The sequence below is a fragment of the Podarcis gaigeae genome, assembly GCF_964106915.1.
Source record: "Podarcis gaigeae genome assembly, chromosome: 4".
NCBI lineage: Eukaryota > Metazoa > Chordata > Lepidosauria > Squamata > Lacertidae > Podarcis > Podarcis gaigeae.
In genome coordinates this window covers 35,265,784-35,287,416 of record NC_139677.1, presented here as the reverse complement: position 1 = coordinate 35,287,416, position 21,633 = coordinate 35,265,784, and the positions used below count along the sequence as shown (strand labels likewise).

The following is a 21,633-nucleotide window of genomic DNA, read 5'->3' as shown; positions in this document are numbered from 1 at the left end:
AATTATGGCACTTGAGACTTGCTAGTTTGCAGTGCTTAGAAGATGTGTGTATGTAAAGACTACTCTGCTTTTATTTGAATGGCGGCAGGGAAGTGGATTAACAGCTAAATAATACTCAGATGTAGACAAGTCTCTTAGGTACATGTTTTATGGTGTTGGCAGATTGATGCCTGAGTTTATGTCCCTAGCTGACTTGTATTTTCCTCTTCTCTCCTGTTTAATATCTCCCTATTGCTTCCTGGGACGCAGGTGGCGCTGTGGGTTAAAGCCTCAGCGCCTAGGACTTGCCGATCAAAAGGTCGGCGGTTCGAATCCCTGTGGCGGGGTGCGCTCCCGCTGCTCGGTCCCAGCGCCTGCCAACCTAGCAGTTCGAAAGCACCTCCGGGTGCAAGTAGATAAATAGGGACCGCTTACCAGCGGGAAGGTAAACGGTGTTTCCGTGTGCGGCTCTGGCTCGCCAGAGCAGCGATGTCACACTGGCCACGTGACCCGGAAGTGTCTCCAGACAGCGCTGGCCCCTGGCCTCTTGAGTGAGATGGGCGCACAACCCCAGAGTCTGGCAAGACTGGCCCGTACGGGCAGGGGTACCTTTACCTTTACCTATTGCTTCCTATTCCCACCCTGATATGGGTGTGGCTAGAAGGCTGTCATTGATCAGATACTATCTCTTCCTGCTTGCCACCCTGGCCATGAGATGACTTTCGTCCATAAATTTGGTGCAGTGGGCATTTATTATACATGTACTTTGATGCTGTGCAGTCCAGACTTGGCCTTCTCCTACAAAAGGCTTACCTTTTAAGAGTTCTGCAAAATGGGTTTTTAGTCAAATGGTGGTGGTAGGGAGCATTTCAGATAAATGGCTGCTTTGTACAAATGATGGGCAAACGTGAACATGCTAATGTTTTTAGTTTACCATGCTATGTGAGAAGATACCTAATTTATGATAGAAAACAGAAGCATTTGGAGACAGGAGGAAGGACAATTATATAATGTTTTCTAAACTCACATTATAGCGCTCTAAAGGTGCTGCAATCCAGGCTAAGGTTTTACAATTGGAGATGCATTTCAGATATGAATTTATCTATTTTATTTTAGTTGAAAACAATTATGATCTTTGCGTGTGAGTGTACAGAATAGCTGGGATTCAGAGTTTATTATTTGTTCCTCTTGCATTCTGCTCAGGAAAAGCCTGCAGCAGACTTCTGAGAGCTGCCCCTATCAGTACACAGAACAACCTGCTTCTAAACTGAGTTTCAAAGAAGACCTGGCATAAAAAGCTATTTTAAAGATGGTTAATAGTTCCCTCAATAAGATTTGGAATCCATTAAGGTCTCCAGCCATTTACATGAGCTTGGGGGATGCTCAAGTCAAAAGTTCTCAGTTGAAGCTGTGCAAGGTTTGATACAGTTAGAATGGATTGCTATTGCAAGAGCATTGCAACTGGTAGCACCACTGGCAAACAGTAGGAGAATCCATCCATCTGTCTCTTTGTCTATTTCTATCTCTCTACATAATGCAAAGCATCTGACTCACACATGGTCTCTGAAATTGGTCCTTGGATTGATGTATGCTTGATTGACAGATTTAATACTGAACAGAATTTGCTGCTGTTTTATGATGTAAACATTTCTTGACATCTCCCCAGCTGATTTAGCTTGCAATTACCCATTATTTCCAAAGAAATAAAAATCCCATTTATTGCAATTGGGCTTTATTGTGCATAAAAACACATGACTGCAGCCCTAGAGATGTCATGGTTTCAGTTCTATTCAGTCCAGTTCTGTAAACTGCTTTGAGGGTTGTTGTTTTTTTACAATCAAGGGGTGCATAAATTTTATGAAATGAATGACTAAAACCCAGAAAGCAGGGACAGATATTTGCATGACAGGTAGTCCAAACTATGGCTGAGCTGCCTTGGTCCTTCCTGGTCCTTTATACTGGTGCCTTTCACTGAGCTAAGCCAAGGTTTGACTAAGGATGCTTTCCGAATTGTGAGTACAGTGGTACCTCAGATTAAGAACTTAATTCATTCCAGAGGTCCGTTCTTAACCTGAAACTGTTCTTAACCTGAAGCACCACTTTAGCTAATGGGGCCTCCTGCTGCCACCACACCGCTGAAGCACAATTTCTGTTCTCAATCTGAAGCATAGTTCTTAAATTGAGGTACTATTTCTGGGTTAGCGGAGTCTGTAACCTGAAGCGTATGTAACCTAAAGCATATGTAACCCAAGGTCCCACTGTAGTGGTTAAGCTCCTTCTTCCCTACTATTGAGTCTGCATTCAAGGGTTCCTTTCTCTCACAGCTCAGGGTTATAGAGAATGGAGTTTAACCACAGTTCTCAGTTTGCACTACACACTAAGACAAACCTAAGACAGAAAGGAACTTCAGGCATGCAGTTTCCCTGACTGAGCCAATGGAGAGAGTCTCAGATCTGGTAGGGGAAAGCTTTTTCTGGGGCACTTCAGTATCTATTCTGGGACTGCCTTATTTGAGGAAGCTCGGGATTTCATGGCTGCCATGATGAGCATGGGGCTGTTCCAACACAACATCAGTCCAACTCATGCATCAAGACAATCTCTAGATGTGAGTTTCTTAGTTGATATTGTAATTGCTTCCTTTAGGCAGGGAGCGATCCCAGCTTCTTTACAAGTGGCCGTAACTCACGAACAAACTGAACTGAACCCAAAAGATGTTAACGACTACCAGCCAGACACTACATAGTGGCAGAGCCTTAGCAAAGAGGATGATGATGATTTAATTTGCCACAACTTGCACCAAATTGCAAAGTGCTGGTCTACAATCCCACCGCAGTCACTCTGTAGAGGCTCTTGGCTATTTACAGTCCTGCAGCTACCACCCATTTGTCATGAAGAGCCTGCTATGGCTTTATTTCCCCACCTATATATTACTGTGTGCAGGATCCCTGCCACAAATAACATAGGTGAAAAGTACTTACCTGTCTTATATTGTGGACACCACAGTATACTACAGCAGGAATATTTGCAGGCTAGGGTGTGTGTGGATTATGTGGAGATGTCCTTTCTCCAATCCTGATGGCTTTAGTCACCCTCCTGCTGCACATCACCAACCCAGCAGTTTGTATTTTACTTTAAAATACAATAAAATTTACCTGATTCTCACCACCTGAACTGAAACACAATTGTCCCTCAAAGTTCACACTTCTCTGCATTTTGTGATGCAGTTCTTCAACATACACACACGCATGGAAGTGCAGAGAAAAGTACATACGTTAGTGACATAATTTTCAAAATTGTGCAAAAATGCATACAGAAACGCACAAATTAGAGGGTGTGTGTATATGAATTTCTTTGTAGAGTTTTGTTTTGTTTTAAAAATGATCCCAGTCTGATGCAGTAATGGAGCAAACTGAACTTTAGGTTGGAAAAACTAGAAACAGAAGAAACAGAAGAAAAGGTAGTCTAATGCATATCTTTTAAGCTTTGTGTATAGATTTCTACGTTAGTATAACTTTTAAAAGTCACTTGCTATAAGATGAAGGTTTAAAATTGGATTATTAAGAATATAAGGTTTTAAGGATGCACGTGAATGAGTTCTAAACAATGCAACCAAGAGGGGGAGTGAAGGGAAGTCAAGCAAAATTATGGTTTAAAAGATTTGTTGATGTTTTTCTTTTTTTCTTTGTTGTTCTTGTTTTTGGAAAATTAACAAATCGTTATAAAAAAAAGGAAAAATGAGAAACAGGGGAAAACCAATGGCCTTCTTTAATAATCATGGGATTACTCCTGTGCCATCTGTTACAGTTGACCTGACCATGCCCACTCTGCAGTATTGTTTTAAGCAAACTTATTTCTGCCGCTTCAATGTGTATTGATTAGCAATAACCGTAGTAGTGCTAGTGTGTCATGCAGCAATGACATAACAAAGGAAGAATTTCTAATGAGTAAAAAGAGGAGCAGAGCTTATGACAAGGAGCTCAAGGTAGGGCAGATATGCCCTTAACAGTGTGACTCAGCTGATACCTCCCTTCCAGCAGCCTGCCTCCAAACCCTCATAATAAAAGGCAGGAGAAGGGCAGACATCTATATATCAAAATCATTTGCTAGGAAGCAGATTTATGAAACTGGAGGGAAAAGAGACTAGTTCCTTGCCAAGACAGCTTTTCGAATAGGAAGTCAAGGAACATACACTGTTCTGACAAATTAAGTCATGGAAACTCAGAGGCTGGTAGCGGAAGGGCTGGGAGAGGTTACTGGAGGTCTGCTGTGGAACATAAAGCAAAGGTCACCAGAAAGGAAAATGTCATGTAGTTTTCACCTTGCACAAAGACAGATTTATACACTTAACTCTTTGGAATGTTCTGATTTCAGAGTTTTTGGTGCTGCTGTCAAATACCATTTTTATACTTTAGGATGGAACATGGTAATGAAACAAGTATTAAAAATGAGGCAAAAATGAACTACTTTCCGTTAAAAAGAATCAGGATCCTTTTCAAATACATTTTAAAGGGTACACGTGTGCGCACACACACAAACTAAAATAGCTTATTCTTTCCCCTTCCTTTATGCTTCCAACAAATGTGAGTTTGGGGGGAAATTATGATATTTTTTTAAAGACTTGCTTTCTAAGGCAACCCACAAAATAGCTGCAATAAAGTAGAATAAAGGTTCCCGATGCTCTGCAGAAAAGTGAAGTTGGGATGAGACAACCGTTTCCCAACATCAAAAGAATGCTTCAGAAAAGGGAGAAAATTGTTCATTTCCAGAACTATTGACAAGAGGAGTTAAAAAAGGACACGAGAGAATGGCGGTACATCAAGTTTGTGGATGGCAATGAAGGATTCCAGACAATTGAGCCTAAAGGAGACTGAAAAGTTTTAACAGAGATCTCTGAAATGGTCTGTGTGGTGATCACACAACGGCCTCGGACGTTTGACGGTCTATTGACCCTGTGCCACCACTGCGATTGCTTTTGCCACCACCCCGTATCTCACGGGGACACACGGAGTCCAGTCAGTTGTTAACATTAACAAATAATCAAGTTTATTTTTAAATGCAGGAACAAGCTTATGATTACAGTTATTTTTTCTTGGCAGTTTCTTAATCTTAGTTCCTAACAACTTCAAACTGATTATTCCCAACTATCTGACTCCACCTAACAATTCCTCTCACTCTCTCACAATACAACTCGACCAACCCACACCTAATCCTCCCTCTTCCTTCTTCAACTCCCAAACGTCAACTGACTTTCAAAACCTCCCACTCTAACTTTTACTCCTCCCCTTGCATTCCCACTGGCCAATCACATCACAACTCATTTAACCCTTTCCTAATGACCCACCTAGGAGGCAAACGCCACAGTCTGTAATGGTTCAAGGAAATTGTGGGGTTATATTGTGGTGAGCAAACGAAAAATGACAGCTCATTACCTTTTGAACACAAGGAAGGCAAGCTAGTATATGTATTCAAAACAAAGTAGAACTGATCACGATGCCACAATATGCATGCCTGTGTATCTATACCTGGGGCTGCAATCCTATACACCTAGTAGGAAACTCAGTTGAAATACAACCTCCTAACTACACCTCTGTTATACTCATGCATCCAAAACCAGGTTTCTTATCTACACTTTTCAACCAGGTCACTAATGTAATTCATTCATTTTATTCATTCATTGCTTCATTCATTTTATTCATTCTTTTCCACAAAAAGAATCATGCTCAAAGTGGCCTACAACAGCAACAATGAATACAATTTCAAACAAACACTACAAGAACAATTTCATAATAACATCGTGAGCTTCATAATATAGCAAAACAATCACATATTAGCCATTTTGTAACATAGTGAAAATTTTGCAAAAATACTAGCATACAAAAAAACAAACTAACTACATTTCAATACTATAAATATAGTAAGATTACTTAAACATGCAGCTGTCATGGGTCAGGAGTCCCCTTTTGCTGAACAGCAGCCTGAAGGGGGAGATGGCAGAGTGACTCCACCTGCAGCTGATCAGCCTTCAAGGACACAAAGTGTTGATGAGAAGCAGCTGGCTTCAGCCTTCTAAAGCAGAGCTTCCAACAGCAGTCAGATGCTGGCTACAAACCATGTCGTGCTTGGCCCTACCTTGCTGCTTCCTGCTCATCTTGACCCTTAGCCCCATGATCATCGGATTCCCTGATCCCTGAACCATCTGACCACGTGGGTTGCTGCTTGCCTGATCCTAGGACTGGACCTGACTCTGCCTCCAGGTCAGTACACCTCAGAGACTCTTATGGTTGGCTGGCCTCCTATTGCACTGCATGCTGTTGCTCAGCAATGAGACTATGACATAACATCCAACAAGGGAGCATCATAGTTTTACCTTAGGACTAGACACATCCCTCCCCTGAGTCCAGGGTTCATTCCTAGTTTCCTCCTGGAACTGTGATGGGAACCATTACTTTAGCAAGGAAGCAGTTCAGGCTGGGAGCTTGGATAGCAGCTGGAGGCATTACTCTTTCCTAACTCCCAGTCAGGCCCTAATTTATGCAGGTGTTTCCATGAGCTTTTATCTGTTCCTGAGTAGCCTCATGGGCACTTTGGTGGTGGTTCTGAGATCCTTGACTGGCTCATAGTCTCCTCTGCTCCTGTAGCAGTGGGAGAGAGAGTCTGAGGTAGTCTGAGAGGCAACCAGAGACCCACACAGCTGGTTTGGGGACCTCTAATCTTGGAGCAGGGATGCTCAGGTTCATTGGCAGTGTGGAGATCTGCTGAAGGGTTCAACTTCCTTTGAACTTCATTTGAGGAGACCTCAGGTTCACAGTTCAGGCAGGGTTGAACCCTTGCAACAGGATAGGGGCAGAGAGCAGGAAAGTTGTGATTTTTAGGGGGGGGCACCCTGTATGCTTCAGTGGTCAATGCGCTGGGTTTTGGTGTCAGAAATAGAAGTTCAGATCCCCTAAGTTGAAGTTCATTGGAGATGTCACTAAGTCATAGTGATGGATGAATCATTATAATTCTGGCCCATGTTGTAATTTATGTTCACTCTTAGCCCATTCTGTGCCATTTATCTGGGATTATTTTTTTTAAGAAAATGTTTTTAAAGCACTTTCTCTCAACATACCTATTTATAAATGTGTTTTCTCTCAGAATACATGTTTCAAAATATATATTTTATACTTTATTGCATCAATAACTGTATTTAAATGTTCAGGAAGTGTGAAAGTTGGTGTATAGTTAAGTTCCAACCTGCACATTTGTCTAAGAAAAGGATCAGGTCAGTTTGTACTGAAATCCATGAAGGACCAATTGCTTAAGTATGCAAAAGAATTGTCTGGGGGCTCAAACAATGCCCTGATCTCCTTGGAGAAAGGATAACTTGCATATATAACTAACCAATTCACTCAGGATGTTCTGGGTGGCTTTGTAGCTGGAGCTATTTCATTGAAATTCCCACTGTACATTTAGGTTGATTTTGTCAGCTGTGTTCAAGGTAAACCAAGATATAGTGACATTTTTCTTCACAATGCAGAAGCTCAAGGAGCTCTTTGATTTCCAAAAGAAAGTATCCTCAGGCTAAAAGAAAGGAAGAAAAATTAAATCTAGACATATAAATCATTTCTGGTTTAGCAGAGTCTCTGTGATACATATTTACAGTATTATCCCTAATTATCCAAATTGGATTTTAAACATAAATCAGTTTTGTTGGACAATTATTGGAGCGTGTTTACTTCAAAAGTTTCATTTTGTAAGTATAATTTACCATTTTCTCTTTCTGGATAAAAATTAACACAGTACTGAAGGACTTTCACCAAACTGCCTTTTAAAAACCATTTTTATTAACACAGAGCATATTTTATTATGTACTAAAATGCTGCATGGCAATAATTGACACAGAGGTGGTTGCAGGAATAAAAACCCCTAGGAGGTAAAAACAAATACTGATTTATTGCCTGATTAAATTAGCCTTCTGTGCTCAATAAGTTTACTCATTACTTCTTACCATCCAAAAAAGCATTTATTAGTAATGCGAAGAAATAATATGAGTATGAGGAGAAATTTAAATGTAAGAAACACTGTTGGATTGTAAATAGTGTTGGATTTTCCTTTCCCTGTGTGAAAGGAAAATATTTATCTTCTATCTGGAGCCCAAAATATGGTGAATTGGGGTTTATTATCAAGTCATAGTCAAACTAGTTCTGTTGTTGAATAGATGATTATGCAACTTGTGGTGTTTCAGTTGTGACTGTTTACTGGAAAACATAGTTTTTATATGATGGAGCGGAATACAGAAAAGCCAGAATAGGTTCTTTTGAAGAGATTCCTTTCAAACGTATTGGTCCATAGCTATAGGCCAACAAGGTTGCAAAATTCCAATAACAATCTAGTGATTGTTTGGAGGGTTCTGACTGGAGAAAATAAAGGTATTTAGGGAGTCAGCCTTATGAAAAGGATCAGTGGGGAGCTTAGGAAGTGACTTAAGAAGAGGTGACATGCAAATCTGGAAGGAATCTGGGGTTGAGATCAGCTGTTGTTGCTGGGGGATTACCGGTAGCTACAATCCAGAGAAAGAGTGCTGAGGGATTCTTGTGGTAGCCAGAAGCTTATTAAATAGCATAATTCATGAAAGGCAGAAGGTCCACAAGGGGACAAAGGAATGTCAGCAACAGTCCTTTGGTAGAACAAATAAGCATATTACTTTATATTACAGTGAACTTTAATAAATTATAATGTATTTGTTTTGACTTTGAATGCTCAGTCTCCTGGTGTGTTTGTCCCATGCCAATACCTGATTCCATAATTGTATGTTGTTTTGGCGGGGGTGTATTTGTCCAAGGACTTCTAAGCAGGCCCTCCAGCTGTTTTGGGACTACAATTCCCATCATCCCTGACCACTGGTCCTGTCAGCTAGGGATAATGGGAATTGTAGTCCCAAAACAGCTGGAGGGCCAAGTTTGGCCAACACTGATTTAGAGTATCCTCAAGATCTATTCTCATCCAGCAGAATAGATGTGCAGAAGGATATCTATCAGATTCCATAACTGTACGTTCTGTAGCTTCTTGGAAACCCCACCCCCACCCCAACCCCATGCCTAGACCCATCCAACTGTATGTGCTAAAAGGAGTACAAAGATTATTTAGTTGAAATAGTGGTGATGGGATGGGAACATAACAGACAGAACACAAGTAGGTACTTTTAATCTGTTGTACATAGTAGGGTGAGGGACGCGGGTGGCTCTGTGGGTTAAACCACAGAGCCTAGGGCTTGCCGATCAGAAGGTCGGCAGTTCGAATCCCCATGATGGGGCGAGCTCCCGTTGCTCAGTCCCTGCTCCTGCCCACCTAGCAGTTCGAAAGCACGTCAAAGTGCAAGTAGATAAATAGGTACCGCACCAGCGGGAAGGTAAACGCCGTTTCTGTGCACTGCTCTGGTTCGCCAGAAGTGGCTTAGTCATGCTGGCCACATGACCCAGAAGCTGTACGCCGGCTCCCTCAGCCAATAAAGCGAGATGAGCGCTGCAACCCCAGAGTCGGCCACAACTGGACCTAATGGTCAGGGGCCCCTTTACCTTTACCTTTATATAGTAGGATTCTCGAATACAAGGTGGGATAAGCAAACCACAACAGGAACCTCTGTGATGAATTGGTGGCAACTGTGGGTTTGAAATACCCGAGTTGCCTTGATACTTCCAAGCAAGAGAAGTCCTTGGGATTCCCACCAATACTTTCCTCCACAGTAGCTACCTTACAGGTAATTTCCCCACCATAACAGGTGTGCATAATGAGGCTTTGAAAGCAGGACTCACCTGTTCAGCAGCAATCAGGAGGCCAATTTGGCTAGGAGAGCTGAGTAGAGAGACATGTCTAATGTCTCCAGACTCCCCCCCCCCCCCAATCTAGCCTAAGGGTTTTCTGGATTGCTCTGTAAGTCCTCAAAATGTTGATAATATCTAATGCAAGTAGATGTCCTCATTTAACTCTAGAAAAATAACAATAAGGCATGGTAGTCAACTATGTTTTACTTAGAATAGACCTACTGAAATTAATTGACCCAGCCTATTAATCTTTATTGGTCTACTCTGAGCAAACCTTAGTTGAATAGCACCCAAGGTTTGCAGCAATCTCTGTTATCAGTCACTGAATTGTCTAAATGTAGATTTCCTTGATAGGTTTCCAACTTTTGCCATGAGAAACATCTCGGTCATATGGCTGTGAGTTCTGATTGGCCAGAGACCCCTTGTGGCCATTTTTCCACTCCACAGTGGGAAAATTATATTGTGATGTCTGCTGACAGCCTGCTACTCTTTGTCATTTAGTGCCTTTTCTGCCCAGCCCTGACCTTAACAACATCACCCTGTGTGTTAAAGTTAACACCTCTCTAGAACCTTCTTTCCTATAATTGGGCATCTCTCAGCTCCTCTTTGCTCAGTCTTCTGCCTGGGACATAGTGTCATGTTGCTCTGGTTACATCCTTTGGCTATTATGCTTGCTGGACTGCTCCACGTTATTCTTCAAGTCTGCTCCGACCTTATGAATGCCTGCAAGAACCAGACTTCATCATAACAAGATGAAGACCTTTGTGGTCTCTCCTCACCTTCCTGTTTCTCAGCCATGTTTGTTTTCCCTCTCAGTTAAGTCATGGCCTTTGCCAGAAACACAAGCTAGTGCCATCCCAAAATGAAGCTTTTTGTATTTTTGAAATCATTAGGAGGGTTCTCAGCAGCCCAGGGTAGTGAGCAGATTTCACTCAAGGGTAACCTATGATGGTTGGCTAGCTTACCTTTGGCCACCCCATCACCTTGCAAACTCTTTTTCTGGGTGTTTCTTGATAGCAAGAGGCAAGCATCTTGTTACTCAAAGTTAAGGAAGATAGTATCGTCCTTTCTAAAGGAACAGTGTTCCCTGCAATGATCTGCAGTAAAGTATAGTTTTGTGAACAGGCCTGCATGTAACCAGGCAGATCCAGCAGCAAAGGTGTCATTCAATGAGACTGAACATTAGGAAATTGAGGACAGACATAACAAAGTACTTCTTCACACAAAGCACAGTTCAGTTGTGGAATTTGCTACTCCAAGATATATTGATGGCCCTCAACTTGGGCGACTTTAAAAGAGCATTAGACAAATTCATGAAGGATAAGGCTATCGGTGTTACTCCAGAGGCAGGATTATTCTGAACACAAACTATTGGAGATCACATGTGCGAGAGTACTATTGTGCTCATGTCCTGATGTCCTGCTTGTTGGCTACCCATAGATTTATGGTTGGCCTCTGTGGGAACAGGATGCTGGACTAAATGGGTCTTTTGTTTGATCCAGAAGGACTTATCTTGCGCTCTTAAGGCACAGTCTGACCCCCTCCTTTAGTAATCCTCACAGAACTCAAGCCCAATGGTTGCCATTAATTTGATTTTGAATTGATTTTAGAATGCTGTGTTATTTTTATTGTTGTTAATCGCTCTGAGCCTGGCTTCAGCTGGGGAGGGTGGGATATTATTATTATGAAATGCTTCATGTTTTTTTAGCTTCTGCTGTGACTCTAAAGTGATGAGCAATTCCACACACTGTCCAGTACAAAAGCTTTTGTTGGTATTTCTAGTTGATCTGAGAATCCTTGGAAACAGGAAGCTGCTATTTGTAATAATGTCAATCCTTATCCCCCGCCCATTAAGGAGCACTTATTTGTGCAGAACTCAGGAAAAATACATTAGCCTGAAAATAACAAGCTAAGAGATCATCTTGAAAAGCACTGCAGGGTGAAGTAATCGAATAATAGGTTGCCAAATCTTTGTCAGGCTACAAAAATAGAACATGGTTGTGTGTGGTGGGCAGGGGTAGGGTGGGTGGAGATCATTGCTGGAGGTGCTACAGAAAAAGAAAGCAGGAAGCAAGGTGGAGCTCCTTTGGAAACAACATCCCAGAGATCAGAGGTGCTGAATTGCTTTCATCTCAAAAGACAAGGCGCTTCCTTTGAGAAGTCGCATATGCTGAAACAAAAATTCAGGCCAAATTAGTTCAGTGACAGCCGGCCCCCTACAAATATACATCACCTCCAACGCTGCATGTTGGAGAACAGAGGCTTTACACTTGGGTTTGTCTCACAATCCTCTTTGGATAACGTCAGAGTTATCAAAACACTGGCAGGGTGTATAGCTTAAGTAATAGTGTCCAAACCTTTACCTTTTACATCTGGCAGCGGCAGATTGTAGCTAACGCTTCATAATTGGTACTACAAAGCAAGGAGACGTATTAGGAAAGGCTTTGTTTGTTAATGAACCCACATGTGCTTTAAAACTAATCCAGCCACTAAGCAGATCTGTACACCGACTTTTAATGGGAGAATGCTGTTCTTAGGTTCAATATCTATCATATCATTTGATTCAGGCTTCCAAATTCACAGTCTTATAAGTCAAATATGCCCTATAATCGATAAATATTGGTATATTATGTAGATTTGACGCCCTCTTCTGATCAGCAACTGAACCCAGCAGTAGGATACAAGGAAGCAAACCCTCGGTTTTGGTGGCCAAAAGCAAGTTTTGTAGGCAGAGCTTAGATGTGGAAATTGAGCTTCTCCTCATGTAATCTTGGCATCAGTGCATGTTACAGAATGAAACTATATTTAGTCCTTAATTCACTGCAGCTAGACAGTGTGGTATAGTGGTTAGAGTGTTAGACTAGGACCTGGAAGATCAGGGTTCAGATTCCCATTCAGCCACGATGTCCCACCTTGAACCAGTCCCTGTTTCTCAGCTAATCTACAATGGGGAAGAAGAAAACCATATATGATACCTTTAGCTCATAGGAAGGCAGGCAGGCAGGATATAAATGTAATAAAGCAAACAGAATAAAATTGGCAGAGAACTGGAGTGGCAGACAAGAAACATATCTCTGAGCACCCCTCAGGCAACATTGAGATCTCTGGATAAGTTCTGATAAAGGCCAACATGGCAGCGTAGAGCAAGCTGAAAGAATTGCACTGGCTACGAATGAACAACTGGGCTTAGTTCCCTGTGCTGGTTTTGGTGTCTAAAGCCCTAAATAGCTTGGGATCTGGACACCTGAAAAATTGCCTTGCCTCTTATATACCCCATTGTTCACTGTGCTCTACAGGTGAGGGCTGCCTTTAGATGCCATGCTCATCAGAAGGTCCATTCTGTATGATGTCAGGATTGGGCCAATAGTGTCATGGCACCTACGATACCTTTCTGCTCTTGCATTATCTTCCTCTAGGAAAAACAACATCAAAGACCCATACTTAAGCTGTAATCCTAGCTCCACTTATGTGAATTCAGTGGAACTTACATCTGAATAGTCTTGGCTAGGATTGTGCTGTAAGACATTTATTATTGCACAGCTTTTTGTGGACTTCACCAGAAGCTGCCTTTCAGTGAGTCACACCATTGCTCTATCTAGCTCAGTAGTGTTGGCAGTGACTGGCTACAGCTCTCCAGGGTTTCAGGCAGGAATCTTTCCAATGCTACCTCGTTACCAGGATTTGAGCATGCAGAGCATGTACTCTACCACTGAGCACTTTGCAGCACTCTAACAACTCCCTCAGCTGGCCCTTCCCATGGTCAGATTCAGGAAATGTTATAATGCTACTTTGAGTTCGTTCTCTCTCTCTCTCTCTCTCTCTCTCTCTCTCTCTCTCTCTCTCACACACACACACACACACACACACACACTCTGTTTCACCCTCCCCCACGTGCGCACGGACACACACACACACACACACACACACACACACACACACAGCAGATTTAGCGAAACAGAGTGAGGAATAAAATGTTAGCAAGGGTGATAATTGTATTAAAGCGTAAATATATATGAAGATAATTAATCACCATTCACAAAGCAGCGTTGATAACCACACAAAGCTTCCTCGAATAGTGCAAACCTTCTCTAGGACGATAACTCATTTGATAAAGCTGTGAATGTAAGACAGTTACTCGCAAGTAAGCCCGGTTAAAAGTATAGGGACTTACATCTGCGCAAAGATGCAAAAGGTTGCACTGTGTGCCTGAATATATGTTAATATAAAGAGAACGTACTATACAAAAAAATAGTTGTTCACACCTAAGTACTTCCAAAGCCTCTGTTACAAAGAGGTTAAAATGCACACACATAATATAGGAGGTCTATATCTCATGTGCTGGGATGTTCATTTTTATTTATTTGTTTTTGTATTGAGGACAATTTGTTCAGGATGGCCTCCCGACACCTCGGCATTAGAAGACAACTAGCTTCTTTGTATTTGCAACAAGATTATCTACAATATGGTGAACCAGCTAAGGCAGTACAGGAAATCCAGTAAAGGTTTTAAACATGGATAGGAAGTGCGCTATCACAATCTACCTAGAAGCCATGAATAATTATATCACAATATATTGCATCTGTAGCACACCAAATTCCCTCCAGCAAACATTGGAGGTTTTGCTGCTGCTCTGAAACCATCAGCTCAGATTTTGCAGAACTCATTGCTCCACAGAGAATCTTCTGCTTCCCAGTTGCGACAATAAGCCCTTGTTTATCTTATGAACATGCCGCAGCACTTTTGGAAGATGACAGCTCTTGCTGGCGATCGATTGACTCATTAAGCTGATTCACATCAGAGAATTAAAAGTCTTCCTTTTAGAAAAGGACATGGACAGGAACAGAAGGCTTTGTTGATACATATGCAGTAGCAAAGCATAACCCCAGTAAATATTTGCAGACTATTTGATAACTATTCTCTTAAAACACACTCTTACACAAGGCGGGAGGCATATGTATATTAGATCAGGCCTGATGTTATAGTAGCATCTTGGTCCACAGGATAAATATTGTAGTAAAAACAGCCTGGTCAATAACAGGAAAAGAGCACCATCCTCCATTACAATTTCTCTAATTGAGGCTGGATCTGCACTGACCTGTTTAATGCTATTTCCCCCTATAAGAACGATATTAGATATGCCATTCTAAAATGTCACAGGGCACACTTGTTACTTAAAACATTTTTTATCTCTCCCCCCCCCCCGCCCCTGTCAAATGTAAGTAATACCTGGTCAGACCATTTTCCAAAATACTGTTTCTTTCCCTGCTGGTCGCTAGTTGCATTTTAATTCTCCCTCCCTCCCTCCCTCCCTGAATACCACCCTTTGAAAACTATTGGAGGGGGCCCTGAGTTTGAATGCAGTTTAAAAAAAAAAGCGAAAACATTACATAGGGAGCTGTGTTTCACAGATATAAAACGATTAAAAATGAAGCAATAAAAAGACATGGTAATAACGCATCATGAATGTAAAAAGCTGGACATCATGTGTCCATCTACATTATCAAAACCCTTCCTTAACCCTTCCTTAAAGTTAAAAACAATGAGGGTAGATTTGCCCCAAGTAAGGGTGACTGCAGATATGGATGTAGATTTAATTGTAAACATGCATATGCTTTGCAACGAAGTTATAACTGAAATTGGAGGTCCATTGGCTGCACATTGTCATCTAAAACTACTAATTGCTTGTAGTAGCAATACTTCTCAAGGACCAATGTCTTAAGCCAAATAAGGTGTTACAAAGGGCAAACACCATGGAGGTCCTCCCTCAGGTATGATGTCCATTGTTGTCTGGTTACACAGAACTGGTGTCCATGAAAAAGTGTGGGCATATAATTGCCCATCAGGTGTTATATATATATATATATATATTTAAATAAAACATGTAAATAAAATAAACATCACTTACAAAACCTAGAAGCATTCCCCTAGCTGATGTTCAGTTTTGTACAAATAGGAATCCACCCCCCCCCCCACCATAGTGGTGTTTTCAAACAGGCCAGCCATCTAGGCACATCTGATGTGGCCTATGTGAATGGGCAACTGGATAGCTCAGTTGGTTAGAGTAAGGTTTCTGATAACACCAAGGTCACAGGTTCGATTCCCATATGAAACAGCTGCATATTCCTACATTGCAAGGGGTTGGATTAGATGATCCTCAGGGTCCCTTCCAATGCTACATTTTATATATTATTTTTTTATATTATATATTGTTGGTGGGCAGCATTGGTTTATGCAGGATGCTTTATTGGACAGAAAGGATGCAGAAACAGCTTTTTCCCACTCTGTATCCAATAGCATAGGTTCTCAGAGTATAACAACAACAACAACATTAGTAGGTATCTTTTGATAGATGTCTCAATGGGGGAAGATTGCTGTGGCAACAGAAAGTGCTTCAGTGCTCTCAAAGGTTTTGTACTGTGGAGTGCATGAAACGTTTCCAAACAGGTCTCTTCTGTTGACAGAGAGCCATATTTCATAAGGTGACCAGATTTTGTCTGCCAGGAAGGATTATGTAGTATATGGGTTTCATATAACAAAGCCTTAAAATTTCTAGCTCATCCTCTTTGAGCTTCAATATTTGCTGGAACATCCTGGCCTAGTCAGACTGAAAAGTGTTTTCTGGTTTAAACCAGATAAGGACATCAAGGACAGCTGAAAAAAGGTTTCTGCTTTGTTGCCATAGTTTACACTGATATTTACTGTTGGGAGTAAAAGGAGACAACACACAGCCACTTACCCCATGGTCACTTATCCCTGGCATGCATGGAACCACTTGGAAAGCAGGCAATTGGTATTACCCACTCACACAATGGGGAAACGTTAGCACACATTGAGTCTGGTCAGAGGTGGTCAAGTTGTGGTACTTGTTTTATAGACTTGTGTGCAAATAGCCTCTTGAAATTCTCCAACCTATTTGTGGACAGAAATTAGAAGGACCATTTCCCCAGGGGCAGAATTCTCCAATAGTTTCTCAGGTGTGGAGCTCAACATTAGTAGTGACAGTAGCACAGCTCCTTTGTCCCCCCACCCCCAAGGTTTGTTTGTTTTTTTCTGCTGAAAGGGGCAGAAGCAGACATTGCGTTGGGAACCTTGCTGCCATTTTGAAGCTTTCACAATGTCTAGGGCCTGATGCATACCCCCAACTGTCCTATTTTAACTGGGACATCCTGGATTACAGAAGCCAACCCTGGCATGTCCTTGCTTAAGACTGGCACCCTGGCATCAGTCAGCAGGGTCATGCCTGACCCTGCTGATGAGCTCCAGAGTGCCTTCTGGGATTGCTTTGGCATTGGTAGGAATTGTCGGACTTGCGTTCGACCGAGCGACGACTACAGTCAAGTCCTCTGGAATTGCCTCCGACTTGATTAACGACCTGAGCCTTTGATGAGACTCCAAGCACGTTCCCCATTATGCAGAATATCCAGCACGCAGGGAAGGACGAGATAGAATGAGCTACATGGCTAAAGAGTTTTATTTCTCGCTACGCAGACAGAAAAGAAACATCCTCTCTCTATGAGAGCAGAGAGCAACTGAACAACAAAGGAACAGGAAACCAGTAACATCACATCCGTCTCCTGTCTTCCGTGAGACTTCCAACAGTCTGGAATGTCTCTGGAATGCAAAACAGAGTCTTGTGACTCCAAGAGCACTACACAGTGGCAACACACAGAAACCTAACACCCTCCCCTTTTCTGTGAACACAGTGTGTTAGTACAATCTCAGTACAAACCCAGTTTCAGTACATAGGTACAGTGTTGATCCTTCGGAACAACCTTGGACAATAAATCAGCAGGAATTTCATTACCTGGCATGTAGGACACCGTTACGAGTCCTTTCTGAACACATTCTCTAGCATGTTGCAGCTTCAATTGCAAGTGCTTCGTGCTTTGCTTACAACCTTCAGAAGTCAGCAAAGCCAAACATGCTTTGTTGTCCTGATAAACCTGGATTGGATGCTTTACAGGAATTCTCATGTCTGCAATGTCTCTGGAATGCAAAACAGAGTCTTGTGACTCCAAGAACACTGCACAGTGGCAACACACAGAAACCTAACAGGAATGTGCCAGGGCGAAGGACCTTTCCCCCAGTGTGCCCTCTGATGACTGCCAAGGCACCTTCTGGGAAGGTGCACTGGTGATCCCAAAGGGACATGCCAAATAATAATAATTTATTATTTCTACCCCACCCATCTGGCTGGGTTTCCCCAGCCACTCAAGGTAGCCTTGGCTTCATGGCAGTGGTGAGCCAGTAAAGGTAAGGCAGTGGGCAGCAGGCGTGGGAGGGTGCCGGGTGGCAGTGGCAAGCTGAGTTGACCTGGGTGGGTTGGGGCGTGGTGGGCTAAGGCAGCCTGGGCATGCTTGTGGGTGACAGGAGGTCAAGGTGGCCTGGGCTGGTGAGGGTTGGAGGTGGTGGCAGCATGAGGGGGGTGGTGCCCCAGATTTGGGACAGAAAATGTTGGAGCATATGCTAGTGCTGTCCAGGGGCTGTGTGTTTGTGTGTGTGTGTGTGTGTGTGTGTGAGAGAGAGAGAGAGAGAGAGAGAGAGAGAGGCACCACAAACAAGAAAAATTAAAAAAACGGTGTGTCTGGTGATGCAATACCCTTAATTTTATTAAAATAAATAAGCACCACTGTATTACACATCTAGGCATAGATAACATTCCCACAGTGCTCCTCCTATCAGTTGTAGGAGGAGAGATGGTGGAAAATTCATGTTTCTCCCTCATTCCTGCATAATAGCAAAGGTCAGGTCTGTAGAGAGGCAGAGAAGAAAAAGTTTATTTCTGTGCAGTGGAATAAGAACACGCTCATCATTAAAAGGGAGCTTTCCCACAGCTGCATCTATAAACAAGTCCTTCGGTCAGTGGTTACTTTCTGCTGCTGAGTCTTCGTGCCCCTGAAGGGCTAAGATACTACTTTTCTAGCAGAGAATGTGTCCCGATTCTATTTCTATTTAAGTAATAAGAACTCTGCCATGTGCCTCCCACTATTGTTAATGGGAATCTCTCAGCTAAACCCCTTTTAGCACACTAAAAGCCTAATCTCTCTCTCTCCTCCCCCCATCACCAGGGGACATAGAAGTGTCTCTTCCTGGGACATATTTGGAGATTATTTCTTAATTCATATATAATACCAGCTAAGGGCCTGCCTCCCACGGAGGATCTCAGAGACAAACAGGAATGATTATGGAAGAAACACATCTGCAACAGAAACCTGAATAAGTGCTTGGGACTGTATATTCTCCTCAGGCCAATCCTGGGGCTGGATGGGCCAGCAACCAGGGATAATTCTCAGTAAAATTACCCTTGTTCCTTTCCCACCAATCCTAGTTGTAATGAGAAATAGTTGATATTTTGAAGAAGCTGAGTGCACGCTGCTGTTCCACAATACCCAGGGTCTGCCCTGCCTGCTTGTTGTTGTCATACCTCATATAGAGCATGTTATAGTCTAGGGACACAGGTGGCGCTGTGGGTTAAACCACAGAGCCTAGGACTTGGCAATCCCTGCGACAGGGTGAGCTCCCATTGCTCGGTCCCTGCTCCTGCCAACCTAGCAGTTTGAAAGCATGTCAAAGTGCAAGTAGATAAATAGGTACCGCTCCAGCGGGAAGGTAAATGGTGTTTCCGTGTGCTGCTCTGGTTTTGCCAGAAGCGGCATAGTCATGCTGGCCACATGACCCGGAAGCTGTATGCCGGCTCCCTCAGCCAATAAAGCGAGATAAGAGCTGCAACCCCAGAGTCGGCCACAACTGGACCTAATGGTCAGGGGTCCCTTAACCTTAAATAGTAGTCTAATTCGAAGATTACGAACATGGGTGACTGTGACTAGGGGCTCCTGGTCTAGGAAAGACTGTAGCTGATGAACCACCCAGAGACTTTTAATGTTAAATCAAATTCAATTAGCCTTTCATATTCACTTTGAAATGCTAGAGAAGTAAAAACATGCTGGAGCATGGGAAGACAGGAGGAATATAATACTGGAGGAATTAAAAATGCATTCCTTCCATGCAGTGTTCTAAAATTAAACAGCGGTGCACTATACTGCAGCCACCTTAAGGTATCATTTGCTACCAAATATCAACATGACTTTTGTGCTTACTGTTCATAAATCCCTGCAATCCAGTATTTAAACACACACACACACACACACACACACACAGAGAGAGAGAGAGAGAGAGAGAGAGAGAGAATTATTATATACTTTTAAAGATAAGTCGTTTTGAATTGTTTCTTGTGGAAAAAGAGAAGACCTTTGAAATGTTGAATGCTGATCAGTGAATGGGCATGTTTTCACGCAGAGCATTTCCCAGTCACCATAAAAGATTTGACAGCTGATGAGCATGCCCATTTTTGCCTGACAACTTCTGAAGCTTTCGGTTTCCTTAACAAATTTGTCCAGAAAAGTCTTTTATATCCTTTCCCAAAACTGTTGTTTCTGCCTTCAGTGCTGCTGACATAACAGCAGTTGGGATACCTCCCCCTAAGCATTTATTTGCTGGCACAGCTCTTGTCAAGCCATAAGCCTGTTGTTTTTTTAAAGGACCAATCTGGCAATAACAGTGGAGCTAATCCACTGCATAATTGCATCATCATAAATTGCATCTCTGTCCTTCCAGAAATTGTGGTTCCTCCTTGCCGATCATTTTTGAGCGTGGGAGAGGGAATAGACTGGTTTGGCTGTCGAGCCTATTGTAAGTTCCAGCTTGTTCAATCTACAGTCCTATTGGCTTTGATATTTTCTGAGCACCTCTGAATGAGGTATGAGTTGTATAATATATTATCATGAGCAGCAAAAGAACTGGTGACAGTTGACTTTGATTGTTCCATTGCTCCTGGTTATTTTTAAAAGCAGCACCTAATTTGCTTGGATTGCTCTCGCCATAAAGTTTAAAGCATCATTTGTAATAAGTTTAAAGATTTTTTTTTGTATATGTGCCAAAGGTAAAAGGAAACTAAATTCATATGCTGCGGGGGGGGGGGGGAGGGGGAGCGGGAGCGGAGGACCCCAATACACACTTTTTCTTCTTTTTGGTAAAGATAGAGCTAGTTTTGCTTGCTCTGGGGTTTTCAGCTTCATAAATAAGGGTTTTCTTTTAACTTATTAGAAAAGCCTGGTTCTGCCTATGGGGAAATCTGATGGTTTCCCTGCCAGCAGGTAGAGAAAACTGTAAAACAAAACAAAAATCCTCAGTCATGCACCAGGACTGGTTGCAGATTTGAGGGCATCGTAGTTTCTGTTCTGTGGTATAGGGTGCAAAAGAATAATCCTTGTTAAAACTAACAATGGATTTTCTCCAGCCTTGAAACTCATGTAAGCTGAGACCTGTACAGAACTGAGGAGTGATTCAAAACTAAGCGATTTTCACTGCAAGTACCGTATTTTTCGCTCTATAAGACGCACCAGACCACAAGACGCACCTAGTTTTTGGAGGAGGAAAACAAGAAAAAAAAATATTCTGAATCTCAGAAGCCAGAACAGCAAGAGGGATTGCTGCGCAGTGAAAGCATCAATCCCTCCTGTTGTTCTGGCTTCTGGGATAGCTGCGCAGCCTGCATTTGTTCCATATGACGCACACACAGTTCCCCTTACTTTTTAGGAGGGTAAAAGTGAGTCTTATAGTGCAAAAAATACGGTATATAGCACTGTATTCAAGTACAAGGCGCTGAAATATCGGTCTATAGTACTTAAAGGTTTTATACCTGACTAAACCCTCAAAAGCTAGTGTTTAGGGAAGACAACTTCCTTTCATCTTTGTGACCTCCCAAGGGAACCTAGAAAATACATTGGGCCAAAGCCATTCCTTAACCGTACTGCAGGCTGATTTTGACTTGATACTCGGTCACTTTTGAAGATGA

At 42.4% G+C, this 21,633-nt stretch overlaps 1 long non-coding RNA gene across 1 annotated transcript in view; it reads left to right on the top strand.

Moving 5' to 3' along the window:
• The first annotated feature begins 6,154 nt into the window (after positions 1-6,154).
• Positions 6,155-21,633, top strand: part of LOC310842591 — a 112,744-nt gene continuing 97,265 nt past the window's right edge. The window contains exon 1 of the long non-coding RNA XR_014563251.1: positions 6,155-6,233. This is a non-coding gene — a long non-coding RNA (uncharacterized lncRNA). The remainder of the gene's footprint in view (positions 6,234-21,633) is intronic.